Below are 14627 nucleotides of genomic sequence, written 5' to 3'. Positions count from 1 at the left end.
AAACACTTAACAAATGTCAGCTGTTGATGTTGATCACAGTCATATTACATGAGGTTGAAAAAGTAGGAAAGGTCTGCATAGCCCATGCTGAGGAGTTTCAATATCAGAAATTGTTGGGGAAATTGTTGATTTTTTAAAAAAAAATTTTATTTTGCGAGGCTGATCAGACCCTGGTGATTCGATTCTTACTACTCAAAATCATCAGAGAGACTGATGAAGAGAAATGACACTTTGATCAATTCATACTCAAAATGGAAACCTCTCAGCGTGCCGTGACAGTTGTGGCAATGAGGTGGTGTATTTTCTTCCCACGAGCTGGTAAACTTTCTTGAGCTCCTGTGTTAACATCAAATGGTCTTATAAGTAAGGATGAGGATTTGAAGCAAATGCGGATGAATGCTTTGAAGGGCTGGTTTCAGCAGATGATGCCAGCCCAGTGGATCAGCCTTACTCACTTAACGCCATGTCTGCCAGACAAATGAGAATTCTCAGAGCATTTGGTTCAGGGCACCATCTCTCTGGAGACACCAGAGACACTGATTTTTTCTTCTCTCTCCCTTTATAGATATCCCTTTTTGGGGACATATTCCTCCCCTGATTTTTTTTTTTTTTTTTTAAATCATCACCTTTGTTTCAGCACGCTGTCAGGAGATGTCATGATGTTTCGGTTTATCTTGACTCTCTTTAAACTTGGTTGCTTTTTGATGATACTAATCTCAACAATAAACAGTCTCCACAGTGGTCATTTTTTCATTGCATTCAGGAGCTAAGTGGTGGGTTATTTCCGGGAATATTTACTCGGTTAAAGTCCATCCATTGTGGGTGAATTCACAGTACTATTAATTCCATAAAATGGCCTTTCCATTTCTTAGTGTCATCTTATTTTCCTAACCTGTTGCTTTAATCATCTCTTATACTAGGTTTTAGAATCTGTTATATTTGGGGGCCTATAGCTCAATGAATGAGTTGGGAGGATAAGATTTGTTTCCCAAAGTTGCTATCTTTGTCTAGTAATTCTTTTATCAAAGTACTGTTGAAGGACCTTAGAATTTTAGTATCTTCCTAATGAATGCTTTAGGAATATAAACGTTTTTTTTTTTTTACTGGATTTTCATTTAATGCTAGAGTGTTGCTTTATACATTATATCAAGCGTTGCAAGGTCAGACAGATTAGGCAATACTTTATCAAAACAAAAAATAATAATGGTAAAAAGACTGATAAAGTAAACCTTTTCTTGCCTTCACCTTTATTATGTGATCTCTTGATGTAAACATAAGCATCAGTGTTTCCCCCCAAAATTGATTTTATGTTTCAATTTATAATTACCTTGATTTCTTTAATGATAGTTATTTAAAAACACTGAAGCATTTCACACATTTGACGTGTGCATTTTAAAATAAAACTAGAGTTTAAGAAAAAGTGGAGAAGGCCCATCTAAATTTGCTGCCTTTTGGAATATGTATTCTGAATCTTGTTTTTAAGCGTTTAAACAAAAATGCTTTGATGGAATGCTACAATCACTGCTCATTATCTTGAATTCACTCGCAGGTTATTTGTTCTTAACTGTTAAAAAAAAATAAAAGCGAATGTTCACTATGTTATTGCTCCAAAGGAAATCAGTCACAATTGTTCATAATGGGTGCTTATTTAAAAATGAAAGCCCTGAAAAAAATGAAAGCTCTGAGAAAGATTGCACTCCTTATTTTTAATGCTTCAAACATTACAGATGTTGACAATGTGATGAAACTAGCCTGCCTCTAGTATTTTAGCGGTCTGTTCCATGGAGCAGTTCGAGATGAGACTGTATTATAATGAAATATCTATTAAAATGCTTATGCTATACTGGAAAGTTGGGTGTGTACCCGTGCTACACTGAATTCTGTGCTCCAACAAAACATTTTATAATGTTCTGGTACCTGTTCATGTTAATGCAACATGGAGAAAAATGGTTGCTCTCCCTTACTTGGAATAAACTTAGAGCAAAATTCCAACAAGAGCACCCAGAGCTATTTCTAAAAATGCAAGGCATGTTTTTCTTTTTTTTTTTATTTCTCCAAAATAGGCCTGAAGATTTTAATAAATAAATATGATTTATTATGGCTATTCTGTTTATAGATAGATACTAGATCATATAAAGTGATTTGGTAACTTGTGAAGAGCCAAAAAGTACATTAAAAATACCCAATTTATTAATAATTTTTTAAATGCAAAAAACAGGGATTTCCCTGGCGGTCCAGTGGTTAAGACTGCGCTTCCAATGCAGGGGGCGCAGCTTCAATCCCTGGATAGGGAACTAAGATCCCACATGCTGCGGGGCGAGGCCAAAAAGTTAAAAAAAAAAAAAATGCGAAAAACAGCAAACCTAAGTGCCACTTTTTGTTATCTAAGCCTAAGTTTAAGAACAAAAATGTTGAGGTTGAGGTTGAGGTGCATGTGGAGAGCAAGCACTCAGACTCTGTTGGGAATGCTGATTGATGCAGATTTCTCAAGGGTCTTGTGTTCATCAGAAGCCTTGAAGTAAAAGTCCTTTGATCTAGCTGTTCCACCTCTGGGAATTTAGCCTGAGGAAATAATTGAACAATGGAGCCAAAACTAAAGACAGTGATATTCATTGTAGCATTGTTTATAGTAGCAAAAATTGGAAACATCTCACATTTACATCAGTAGTTAATCAAATTATGGTTCTTTTATCCATTGACTATCTTATAGCTGTACAGAATGATGCTGTGCAGGAAAAGATGGCATAATATGGAAAGTAAGTTACAAATTAGTATGTATAATATGGTCTCATTTATGGTTTAAAAAAAAGTATACGCTAAGGCTTGGTGGCTATACCCCTAACAAAATGTGAACAGAAGTATCACTGGAGAATGGATTGCAGGAAATATTTACTTTGCTGATTTTTTTAATATAAGAAATATAGACTTTTTATAAGCAAAAAATTGTTTTTAAATATATCTATCTTTGACTAGCACTTCTACTTTTAATAATCTGTCCTACCAGTATAACTGGAGGAGCATGCAAAGATGTTAGTTAACGTTCAATGCAGCATTGTTAAAAACAGTTTTTAAAAAATAACCCATCTACCTATCCCCTATTGTCAGGAATTTAAATAGGAAAGTCATGGTATAATCGTGCTTCACCGCCATTGAAATTGAAGATGTAAATATGTATTTATTGATATGGAAAAGATGGTCACACCATATAACAAGGAAGAGACTGATTAATAAACGCTGTGTGTAGGTAGGAAGGTAGGTTTGTAGGCAGCCAGAAGTCTGAAATGTTCCACATGACAGTGTCGACAGTAATTATTTCTGAGTAATGGGTAATTTTTAACTTTGTATGTGTTTTTATTTTTTAAATTTTGTTTGTGTTTTTATTTTTAAAATTTTGTACGGTGAACAAGTATGTCTTTTGTTCTCTTATCACCAGAGAAAGTAAAAGTCAACAAAATTAAAGACCAAAAAGAAGAAATAACCAAAAAATATTGTAAGGTACTATGTGAAATTCCATGGAGATAGATGAAGTATATCTCTAGGAAATTTTACTGTTTCAAAGTGGCTCCCAGGAGAGAGAGCTTAAATCAATAGCCATGGAAGAAATGAAAAAGTTATCAGAAGATGCTTTCTAAATTCAAAGTGCAAGGTCCAGTTGGCCTCAGTAAATTCTTCCAACATTCAACGATATTAAGTAGGGTGACCATATAATTTATTAAAGGGAGTTTTACTTGGGACAAATGATGTAAACTGGAGCTTTCCCATGTAAACCTGGATGAATGTTCACATTACTGTTACAGCTTTTTCTAAGCAAAGAGCAAAAGGCAAACTTCCAAGTTTTTTTATTCCAAAATGATCTTTATATCAGAACTTCACAAAGATAGTGTGTGTGAACATGTACATGTGTATGCTCGCACACACCAAAGATCAATTGGGCTTATGAATATCGATGCAAAACCCTTCAATAAAATACCACCAAATAGAATTTAGCAGTACATTAAATAAATACATGGTCAAGTGGGGCACATCACAGGAATGTGAGCCTGGTTCAGTATTGGAGAAGCTGGGCTCCATATTAGATCAAAAAAGAAAAATCTATATTGTCATCTTAACAGGTGACAAAAATGCTTTGCTAAAATTCAACATCCAATGATATATTGATTGTGGCAATGGTTACGTGACTATATACATTCGTCACAACTCACTGAACCGTATTCTTTATAAAGGTGAATTTTATTGCATGTAAATTATATGTCAATAAACTTAACTTCATAAGAATAAATAAAATCAGTCTTTGGTAACAGAAAAAATATCCAACACACATTCTGGATTATAAAGAAAAAATTTAAACTTAGTAAAATTAGAATAAGGATATGTTAATTTTGTTGCTTTATTTTAAATACCGCATAGCCTCATGACAAAGCAGCATGATATTTTGTGAAACACAAGAAGCATTCCCATTTAAGTCAAATGCATGATAAGAATGCTCATTTTCATTGAAATTATAAACCTGACTCAGAAAGTACCAGCCAGGAGGCAAGAGAAAGTAGTAATAGATATAAACACTGAAGTGGAACTTATTATTTGTAGATATTTGAAGTACGTACCTAGAAAGGAGAGAATCAACTGGAAATTTATTAAAAACTGAGAAGTCAGTAAGACACAGGGCTGGTTATAACTGGTGCTGGTAGGGGTAGAAGTGGGAAGAAAAGGAAAAACTGGGTGCATCCATCATCCACTAGGAGAGGTTTCAAAGGTATCACCCACCATCATTCTCATGTCCCTGACGTGCACCAGGCCCCAGGTCAAGTACTACAGGGTATCCCTTTACTTCTAAGACATGGCTGCTGTCCTTTTAGCCTGTGGCCAGAGACTAGGTTGAGTATAAAGAAAAATGACAAAGGATATTGTGGAAGGAGGGGTCATCATGCAGCAGACCAGGAATGACGGTCCTGGGGAAAGAGGGCTGAGACTAGAGTGGCATGGACATATATACACTACCAATAGATAGCTAGTGGGAAGCAGCCGCATAGCACAGGGAGATCAGCTCGGTGCTTTGTGACCACCTAGAGGGGTGGGATAGGGAGGGTGGGAGGGAGGGAGACGCAAGAGGGAAGAGAGATGGGAACATATGTATATGTATAACTGATTCACTTTGATATAAAGCAGAAACTAACACACCATTGTAAAGCAATTACACTCCAATAAAGATGTTTCAAAAAAAAAAAAATTAGAGAAAAGAATGGGTTTTCAGAGGTCATGAGCTGGTGCCTCAGAGCCTAAACCAGCGTTTATACCCTTTTGATCAGGCCCACCCAGTGTGTTAATTAGCTTTTTTATTTTTTTGTAATTTAACATGTACAGATTGTGAGAATCCCTGGTTTTGAAAATCTGAATGCTCAGCCTCTCTTGAAAAATTAGAAGCTTCAGCATTGAATGACACCTTTTTCTGCAAAGGGCAACAGTTGGCTAGAATTGCACAGTGGCTGTCTGTCTCCTTTAGATGCCCCCCAGCTCTCCAGTCTGCTGAGTGCAAATGCTCTTTCTTGTAGTGCTATCACTCCTCTGTCTGCCTGCCCTCGGAAGCATTTCAGTTGTTGATAATAAACTGAAGCGAGATACTGGGCACACGTGTAGACAGTTGACTTAGTCACACTATTGGGAAAAGTGGTGGGAGCATTTGAAGAAATTAAATATTTGCTTCATTAGATGCACAACTTCTTCAAACCCAATAATATATCCCTAGTTCCCTCATCTTATTTTAAAAATTAAAACATTATATACATTTAAAAAATTATTTTATTTCATTTTTGGCTGCGTTGGGTCTTCGTTGCTGCACGCGGGCTTTCTCTAATTGCGGCGAGTGGGGGTCATTCTTCCTTGCGGTGCACAGGCTTCTCATTGCAGTATCTCATTGCAGTGGTTTCTCTTGTTGCAGAGTGCGAGCTCTAGGCACACGGGCTTCAGTAGTTGTAGCTCACGGGCCCTAGAGCACAAGCTCAGCAGCTGTGGCGCCCAGGTCCAGTTGCTCTGCCGCATGTGGGATCTTCCCGGACCAGGGCTCAAACCCGTGTCCCCTGCACTAGCAGATGGACTCCCAACCACTGCGCCACCAGGGAAGCCTAGGCTGTGGGTTTTTTCTAGCTTATAGTCTATATCCGGCTTCCAGAACTGCTAAGTGTAATAAAAGCACTAGCATTAATTGCATTTTCCCTTCATTTTTGCTGAAGAAAAGTGGAAGTTTTCATGTTGTCATGTTGTCAGTGATGGAGTAGATCAAATGTAAGCAGCCCTCTGAAACTGTAACTAGCTATTGTTGAAGAAAAGAGTGATGTAATTCCCCCAGATTTGACTTCTCTAAAGCTAAAGGTTATTTTTATAGACTTTAAATAAATATTTATAACCTGTTGCTTGTGCCCCCAATTCCATTTCCTCCACTCACTCCACGACTTTCTGTCCCAATTATCTTTCCTTTCCTATCATTAGTATTTCTCTTACCACTAGTCACTTCTCGGGAAAGAAAAAAAGTTTAAGAAAATCCTGTCCTTAAGAACCCTTCCATGACCTGTCATGGTGATGTTTTATTGCTTGCTTTCCTCTGAGTCTATGCGGAAGCACCTGGCACCCCGTCAGAACTTGAAAAATGTTTTCTCAGTTTGAATCAACCACATTTTTCAGAGCATAGTCTACTGGCTTCCTCCAGTTTCTTATCACCCACCTAAGGTGCAGCTCCTCCCAACTCCTGCACACTCCCTCCCTCTGTTTCTATCTCCCTCCCTCTGCCTCTCCCTAAGATTCCCAGGTATCTCCCAGACATCCTCCTCCCTCCCTGCAAACAAAACCAAATCCTTGAGCATTTCTGCCACATTTGACAAGTGTCATTTTATTTTATTTATTTATTTTTTTTTGCGGTACGCAGGCCTCTCACTGTTGTGGCCTCTCCCGTTGCGTTGCGGAAAACAGGCTCCGGACGCGCAGGCTCAGCGGCCATGGCTCACGGGCCCAGCCGCTCCGCGGCATGTGGGATCTTTCCGGACCGGGGCACGAACCCGTGTCCCCTGCATTGACAGGAGGACTCCCAACCACTGCGCCACCAGGGAAGCCCGACAAGTGTCATTTTAAATCACGGTTTGCTGCTGGTATCTCCAATGTGATTGACAGAGCCTCCAACTTCATTTCAGCTCTTCTCCCCTCCTTCGGTAAGGCCTGCTGCAGGCAAAAAGCCTCTTTCTCAGCCTTTGGCCATCTTGCTGAGGTCCTGTCCTCTCCAGGTCAAAACAGGGATAGGAAGGAGTCCAGATAACAGAAAAACAAAAATTCTCTCATGAAGGTTTCACTCAGCTAGTGTTATTATTGGAAGATGGCGTCTCATGCTCCAAATTGGGCAGGTTAGAACAGACTCCCTGGGGATCCTGTCTGCAAGAATTCTTCATAGACTTTCTGTTATTCCCCTCAATCAGCTGAAAGCAATCTCCTCATCTTCTAAAATGTTAATATATATATATATTTTTTAGGTGTTGGGGGTAGGAGTTTATTTATTTTGATTTATTTTTGCTGTGTTGGGTCTTCGTTTCTGTGCGAGGGCTTTCCCCAGTTGCGGCAAGTGGGGGCCACTCTTCATTTGCGGTACGCGGGCCTCTCACTATCGTGGCCTCTCGTTGCGGAGCACAGGCTCTTCTAAAATGTTAATATTTTAATAAGTACTTGTGAGCAGTAGAGATGCTTTTCATTCCAGGAGTTTCCAACCTTCGGAGTACGTCAGATTCACTTGGAGAATATTTTTTTTAAATAAAAACGGCAATACCAGGTCCCGGGCCTATTGAGTGAGAATCTCTGTACTGGGGCTCTGTTGTGTTTGTTTTAAAAATTCCGCAGGTGGTCCTGATGCTCACTTAAGGCTGAGGATATGAGAACTAGCTTATTGTATGGTTAATAACGTGCTGCTTACCTCCTTCCTGGATTCTCAACTTCCCTGGGGTCTTTTTCATCTTTATAATACCTGCTACAGAGCCTTCATTGTAACAGATTTTGAGTGTTTTGTGGTTTGAAGGATTTTGAAATCTCAGAGTTCTAGCAGAGAAGCTTTGTCCCCAGTATTTGTTCAGTCTCCAAACTGAACTGCATGTAGATGCGGCACTCAATACATATTGCAGGAAGAGCTGGCTAGGTGGTTGGTGCCTAGGAAAGAGAAGTGAGGCAACAGTCTGGTTAAATAAGATGTACTGGTTATGGTTCTAGGATCTGTTTTGAGAAATCTCATGTCTGGCTGTGTTCTAAGAGTTTCGTGCGTATTACCTCAATTAATGTTCACAACAGTCGTTTGATAGAGGGACTATTATCCTCATTTTTCGATGAGGAAACTGAGTCTCAAGGAGGGGAAGTAACTTGACCCCCAAGCCACGCCTGTGTAAGTTACACAGTCAAGATTTAAACCCAGATTCTCTGACTTCAGAGCATGATTTCTTAAATACTGTGTTGTAGTACTTTCCATTCAAAGGCAGTAGAGCTTTAGAGCAATTTGGGCAGATATTAGGGTTAGCCTCTTCCTTCCTCCCTCCCACCCTCCTTCCTTCTTTTCAGCCTGTCTCCCTCTCTGTAGCCTGTCTGTCTGCTCTTGTGATGAGATTATTTCAGAAAATTCATCCTGGCAGCAAACTTATGCAAATTGGGTAGGATTGGAGCCATCCTCACATGCCCAAGACTCATTGTAGCTGTTGTAGTTGGGGGCAGACAGAATGCTTTAGTAATAGAGGCCAGAAAGAAAGGGGAGGCTATCAGATGTTAAGCGAGTAAAATTGAAGAGATTTAGTGATGGTTTAGATGGAAGACATGAAGGGGTGGAGAGATCTAGAATCTGTGCAGTTTTGCTGTGGCTGTCTGGAGAGATTATTGTGTAATTCATTCTCAAGAGAAGAGTGGATCTGGGGTAGGGAGAAGTGAGCTTGTTCACAGACAAGTTTGAAGGACCCGTGAAAAGTAGAGTGGAATTGTCTAGTAGGTAGTTATATATTACAGTCTAGAGATAGGTCAGCCCTACTTAGGGACATGAATCTGAGAGACGTCAGCACATTGGTCATAGTTGAAACCATGGAAGTGGATGCTGTTGTTTAGAGAAAGAGGTGAAAGTGAAAGGGGAACCCCAGAGAGCAAACATGAGGAAGCAATTTCTATGACTTAAATAAAAGGTCTTGCCTCTGTGCTGGATGCCTTTTTGACCTTGAAGAAATCACTGGCTCTCTCTGAACCTAATTCCTTGCTGATAAAGATTAGTGTAGGTGATTTCTAAAGGTCCTTTCAGAGCTGACATTCTGTGGTTCTAACACTTTGCATTCGTTTTTGGGACTGCTTTGGGGCAAGTAGGGCATTTATTAATTGCTGAATTTTGTAACCTCGCTAGTGTCTGTAAACCCATGCAATTACATGGATCCCTCATCTGTCTGTCTGATAAGCAGAATGATTATCCTGTACATGTCAAGTCCACCATCATTCTTTCAAAATAGCCTGGAGCGCCATGAACATGGCAGGTTTGAGGAATCCACTTGTGTTACATGAGCTGTGAGCCTCTGAAAGCCAGACCCCTGGGCTTAAATTCCTCTACCCCTTAACTGGTTATGTCCTCTCAGGCCCCTACGTTAACCTCTCTGTTCCTCCTTTCCCTCATCTATAAAATGAGGGTCATAATCCTAGAAATGGTGTAGGGATTAAATGAGTTCATATGTACACAGTACTTAGAAGGGTACCTGGCACATATGCCCTCAGTAAATGTAAGCTACTATTGTATGATGATGGTGATAATGATGACGACATTGTCTGGTAAAGGTGTCACAACCATAAGGGCTGAAGAAGTCTCCTCTTTTAGACTTTGAGTTTTCAAATGGAGAGTGAAGAAGAAAAAACTGTACCACTTCCTAATAAGTGGAACTTTCAGATGATAGAACTCCATGGGTGGTAAACCTTCATTTCCTACCAACAAGTTGAGCTGCAGGTGGAAAAGGCATACAGATGCTGAATTACGGTTGCATTCAGTTTATACATTAGTAAGTATGAGGTAGGAGGAAATAGAGCACCCCTCCACAATACATATTAGCTTAAAGTATAGCTGGGTGAAAGGAAAAGAACACATTAGAAACTGCCCTCTCTCTCAGTCATAGAATCCACTTTCTTCAAGCGTCTTAGAGGTTAGGTGACTCTTGGCTATGCAGCTGTCATCCTCTAAAGCCAAAAACATTTCCCTAAAGCATGTAGTTTATGAATCTTTAGGTCTGGGGCAGCAGCTTCAAACTTCTTAAGATCGTTTGACGTGATCTTCAAAACATACCTACAAGGAGTCAGCTACCTGGAGAGAAGGGTGTGCATCTCGAGGAATGCATCTCTTGAAACTTCTTGAATCTTTTTCTGGTCTCTTCCCCTTTCCTCTTCCGATTTTGTCTGAGAGTGGCTGGGTTCATCTTGTTTATCAGGCTCAGCCAAATGTGTGTCTGCGCAGTTCGTTATATGCCAGGAAAGACAGTAGCACGACAGCAGAATTCAAAACAGGGTTTAAAATGAATAAATGAGAATAAGCCTCTGGGATTAGTCCCAGTTGAAAAGTTCAGCGCTATCAGGGAGGGTAGCTGCTGCTGTTGGGGACAGACAAATGACTTGCTGCGGGGAATAGGATTCACTGATCTAGCCACATTTTTAGTTCCTGATGGCCTCTCCACCCTGTGGGGTCCATCTCGTCTCAGGCAGACTCAGAGAGTGAAATTCTTAGAAATGTGTTTTTTCTTATTTCTCCTTCTTAGAAATTGTCCACCTGATTGCACATGAACTTTTCAGTTCATACTTCTTAGACCACAGAAACTGTGTGTCTCTAAAAATTACTAATTGTCTTAGGGAAGAAGGCGGGGAGAGAATTTAATTTCACAGAATCAAACTAAAAGCAAGAAAACAAAGGAAGCTTTTTGATGAGCGTAGGGGAAGAGTAGGCAGGGTCATTTTGCGATCATAGCACTAAGTATTTTCATTGAGAGAAGCCTGTTTGTATAGGGCCTTTACCATTTGCAAGGCCTGTTACGGACATAGCTCGTTTGATCTTTACAACAAAGAGGTTGTGTCCCCACTTCATAAATGAGAAAAGCAAGCCCAGAGAAGTTGACAGACTTGTCCAAGGTCACTGTGCTGGAAGTATGATTGTCTGACTCCAGGTTTGGTACCTTTTTTTTTTCTTGCTATAGTCCTACTGGCACTAATACGTTGAGCCCTTTTAGAAGTTTCCCAGACATCCAGCTGGAAGACCCAAGTATATAATCCAACTAGATTTGCAGCTTTTGCATGTTTCAAAGTTAACTTTATACATTATCCGTAAAGACATCAGTTCTTTTTTCTTGCTTGCCAGATGGGTTAATCTTTTAAGGGAAAGATAGCAGACAGGTAGAGAGAAACATGAAAACAGTAAAGGACAACAATCATAACCTTGGTTTATGGCCTAGGAGAAGTTTAATGCCAAAGAGAAGGCACTAAAAAATGGGTACTGCCTAAAATGTATAAAATTGGCGAGGATCAAAAAATGATACCAACTCATTGTTCTACTTTAGTCCAAGGACTTAAAGTAGAGAGTGGGGGCTGGATGGCTATTTTTAATACCTTCCCTGATATTCTCCCTTGAAAAAAAATTGAACAACATAACTACAATTCACATATATTTGTTTGCTTGAACTTTGGTGAGGACCTAGGCTGTTTAAGGCTCCTCTATCAGGCCTTTGAGGCCCCCTTTCTGCCTTTTTACTTCTTCCCTCTAAAGACTGTAGCTCCATGCAAGTGGCGTGATGGCTTTTAGCAGTTACCGAAGATGAAAGATGAGCGGGTCAAAAGCCCCTTAGTAAGCTTTGTGCTTTGATCTTCTAATCCTTGCTGCTGCTTTAAAGTTTTAAGGATTAGATTAAGCAACCTCGAGGGTAGATGCTAGGAAGAGTCTCTGTACTTACTGGCTCTCAGTAAGTGTACAGTAAATGGTTGATAACCGTTTCTGAGATCATCTACTATTTTTCTTTCATTATGATAACAAAGTAAGTCCCCTGCGGCCAAAGTCGCGTCCTCAAACACAATTCTCATTCCTTCCATATGTAACAACAGGCCCCGCTGAGCTCCTCTGGCGTTACTTTAACTCTGTTTCATTTCATGAATTATGCTCGGAGGATACTGCAGAGCCGACTTGTACAGAACACACGGATTGCAGTTGAGAAAGTCAAAGGCTATGAAATGGGCTTCATTTCCTCTTTCATGCCTTCATAGAAATAAGTAACTTTGAGGGCTCTTTGGGAACAGGGCCAAGGAGAACGGATCGTTCTGTTGGTGATCTGTAACTGGCCTCAGACAAGTGTCCAGTGTTTGTGTGAGGCTCCTGGAGTCTATTGGTGTTTAGGGCCCCAGTGAAAGGCAGCTTGAAGGGCGTATGTGTGTGTTTCTGTCTGCTTGCTTTGTCCTGTCAAGGCCAACTAGCTATTCTTCCCCTGATAATGTGTGTCGGAGAGATTTGGAAGCTTAGCGTTCGAGTTTAGAGTTAGACTCGTGGTTAGCGTTTGAACAAAATATCTTCATCCCAACTAAAGTACATTCTTATTGTTTTGTCCTCCATTTACATTCCAAGTTCCCATTCTGTTTTTCTCTGTATCGATAACATTTTGATATGCGATATACAAACTTGATATGCAATATACATGTTAAGTACTTATTTAATAATTTTTTACATATGTTGATGCCTGTGTCAACAGCACCCAGAACAGGATGTGGAACATTTCCTTGTGTCCCTCCCAGTTAGTAGTCCCAAGGGTAACCACTGTTTTGGCTGCTACCTCCATCGATTGCTTTTGGCTGTTCTCGAACCATATAACGAGGTAGTCAAAGAGTATGCACTCTTAGGTGTTTGATTTCTTTCATTCAACATTGTACTGTAACTCATCCATCTTGTTGAGTAAAGAATTCCATTGTATAATGTGTTCACCCTTTTGACTGTTCTGTTCATGGACATTTGGGTTGTTTCCAGTTTGGGGCTATTATGGATAATAATGCAAGGAACATTCTTGTACATGGCTTTCAGTAGACATAAGTACTCATTTCTCTTGGATATATACCCCAAAGTGGAATTTCTTAATCATAGAACATGCATATATTTTCTTTTAGTAGGTAGTATGATGTACTGCCAAACATTTTCCCTAAGCTGTTGTACCAGTTAACACTCCTGAGCTCCTATGCTTTGAAAGTACACTTTTCCTCTGCAATATTTTTATTCTAGATAGGTGATATTAATTAATGTGGGATATGGAGACATTTTCCAGCTCATCTCAGATTATACATGTACACATTTTTATATTTCACATTCATTCAGTATGGATTCAGAGGTGGATATCTGCCTTTTTATATGCTTGGGGGTTTAATAGTCAAAAATTGCTCCTAGATGTTTATAGAACTCCTATTTGCTGCAGCCCCAAACTGTAAACGGTGCAAACTTCCACTACTGTTTGAATGGATAAATAAATTGTGGTACATTTAAAGGGTAGAATACTATACAGCAACATTATGTTGAATCTCAAAAATAAAATGTTGAGTTAAAAAAAAATTGCTCCTAGGAATTAAAAGGAAACTACCTGTTAGTTTGAAAAAATAAAATATTAATCACAATAAAGTTTAATGAGTAGATGCTTGATTTTATGACTTACTCCTAAGTGTGGTATTTAATTCATACCCGGAGTGAAACCAGAAGGGTGAATTGACTTAGGGAAGATCTAGACCTGCCTCTGGTATTATTTTTGCAACAGGCTGAATTGCATCTTATGGTTGCTCTTTTCTTTCATTTATCTTTTATACCTTTGAGACGAAGCAGTAACTCAATATATTAAATACTGCTTAGAATCCTCAGCCCTGAGCATTTTAACTCTGTCAAGTGTGTATAAGCAGATGGTTTAAAAAGAATGGAAACTTAGGACTTAAACGTCTTGGTTCACATAATGGTTTGTTCGGGTAGCCTACCTGCATGGGCTGGAGGGCCCTGTAACTAATAATGATATTCTTGATACGAGAAAAGGAATTGTCAAAGTAAGGAGCACTTAGAATCAGTCTAGAAAAGCCTATTAGGCTTTTCTGGACTTTCAAATACCAGAGTTCTCTTCCCTTTTGGACAGAGCTACATTAGTCCATTCATTCATTCATCATTCACTTGCACTGTGACTCAACAACTGCTTACTGAGTGCTATGTGCCAGGCCCTGTTCTAGATACTAGGCCTATGGCAAGGAACAGAGCAAAGGCCTTGCCCTCATGGAGTTTGCCTTCTTGAGGATGAGGCAAGAAAACAGTGTATACATATTGTCATGTGGTGCTCTGGAGGAAAATGAAAACAGAGTGAGGGGGACGGGAGTGTAGACTTGGTATTGGGAACTGTTGTTGCTTTTTACAAGGAAAGGTCATTCGCGCAGAGAGCTGAAGGGATGGAACAATTTGATGTCCACTGGAAGAAGAGTAAGCTGGGTGGTGGGGGAGCATGCCGAAGCATAGCAAGGAGGCCTCTGCAGTTGGAGGAAGGCAGTGACTGGGTGGGTAGGCAGAGGGATGGCAGGGACCCAGATAGAGCTCTATAGGTCATTGTAATGACCTC

General features: G+C 39.8%; 2 protein-coding genes across 4 annotated transcripts in view; both read left to right on the top strand.

Moving 5' to 3' along the window:
* The window catches only part of PIP5K1B (phosphatidylinositol-4-phosphate 5-kinase type 1 beta), a 318123-nt gene that overhangs the window by 52056 nt on the left and 251440 nt on the right, over positions 1 to 14627 (top strand). The window contains exon 1 of one of the 3 annotated variants that reach the window (XM_024734305.1): positions 7080 to 7196. The exons of the other annotated variants lie outside the window; for them this stretch is intronic. The gene's annotated coding sequence lies outside the window, so the exon portion shown is untranslated. Of the gene's footprint in view, positions 1 to 7079; positions 7197 to 14627 lie in introns of those variants that run through there. 3 annotated transcript variants of the gene reach the window in all.
* The window catches only part of PABIR1 (PP2A Aalpha (PPP2R1A) and B55A (PPP2R2A) interacting phosphatase regulator 1), a 74113-nt gene that overhangs the window by 51988 nt on the left and 7498 nt on the right, over positions 1 to 14627 (top strand).

This window comes from Neophocaena asiaeorientalis, unplaced genomic scaffold (assembly GCF_003031525.2).
Source record: "Neophocaena asiaeorientalis asiaeorientalis breed wild unplaced genomic scaffold, Neophocaena_asiaeorientalis_V1.1 scaffold256, whole genome shotgun sequence".
Classification (NCBI taxonomy): Eukaryota; Metazoa; Chordata; class Mammalia; order Artiodactyla; family Phocoenidae; genus Neophocaena; species Neophocaena asiaeorientalis.
Note: the sequence above shows the minus strand (reverse complement) of the source record. Positions and strands in the feature narration are given on the sequence as shown.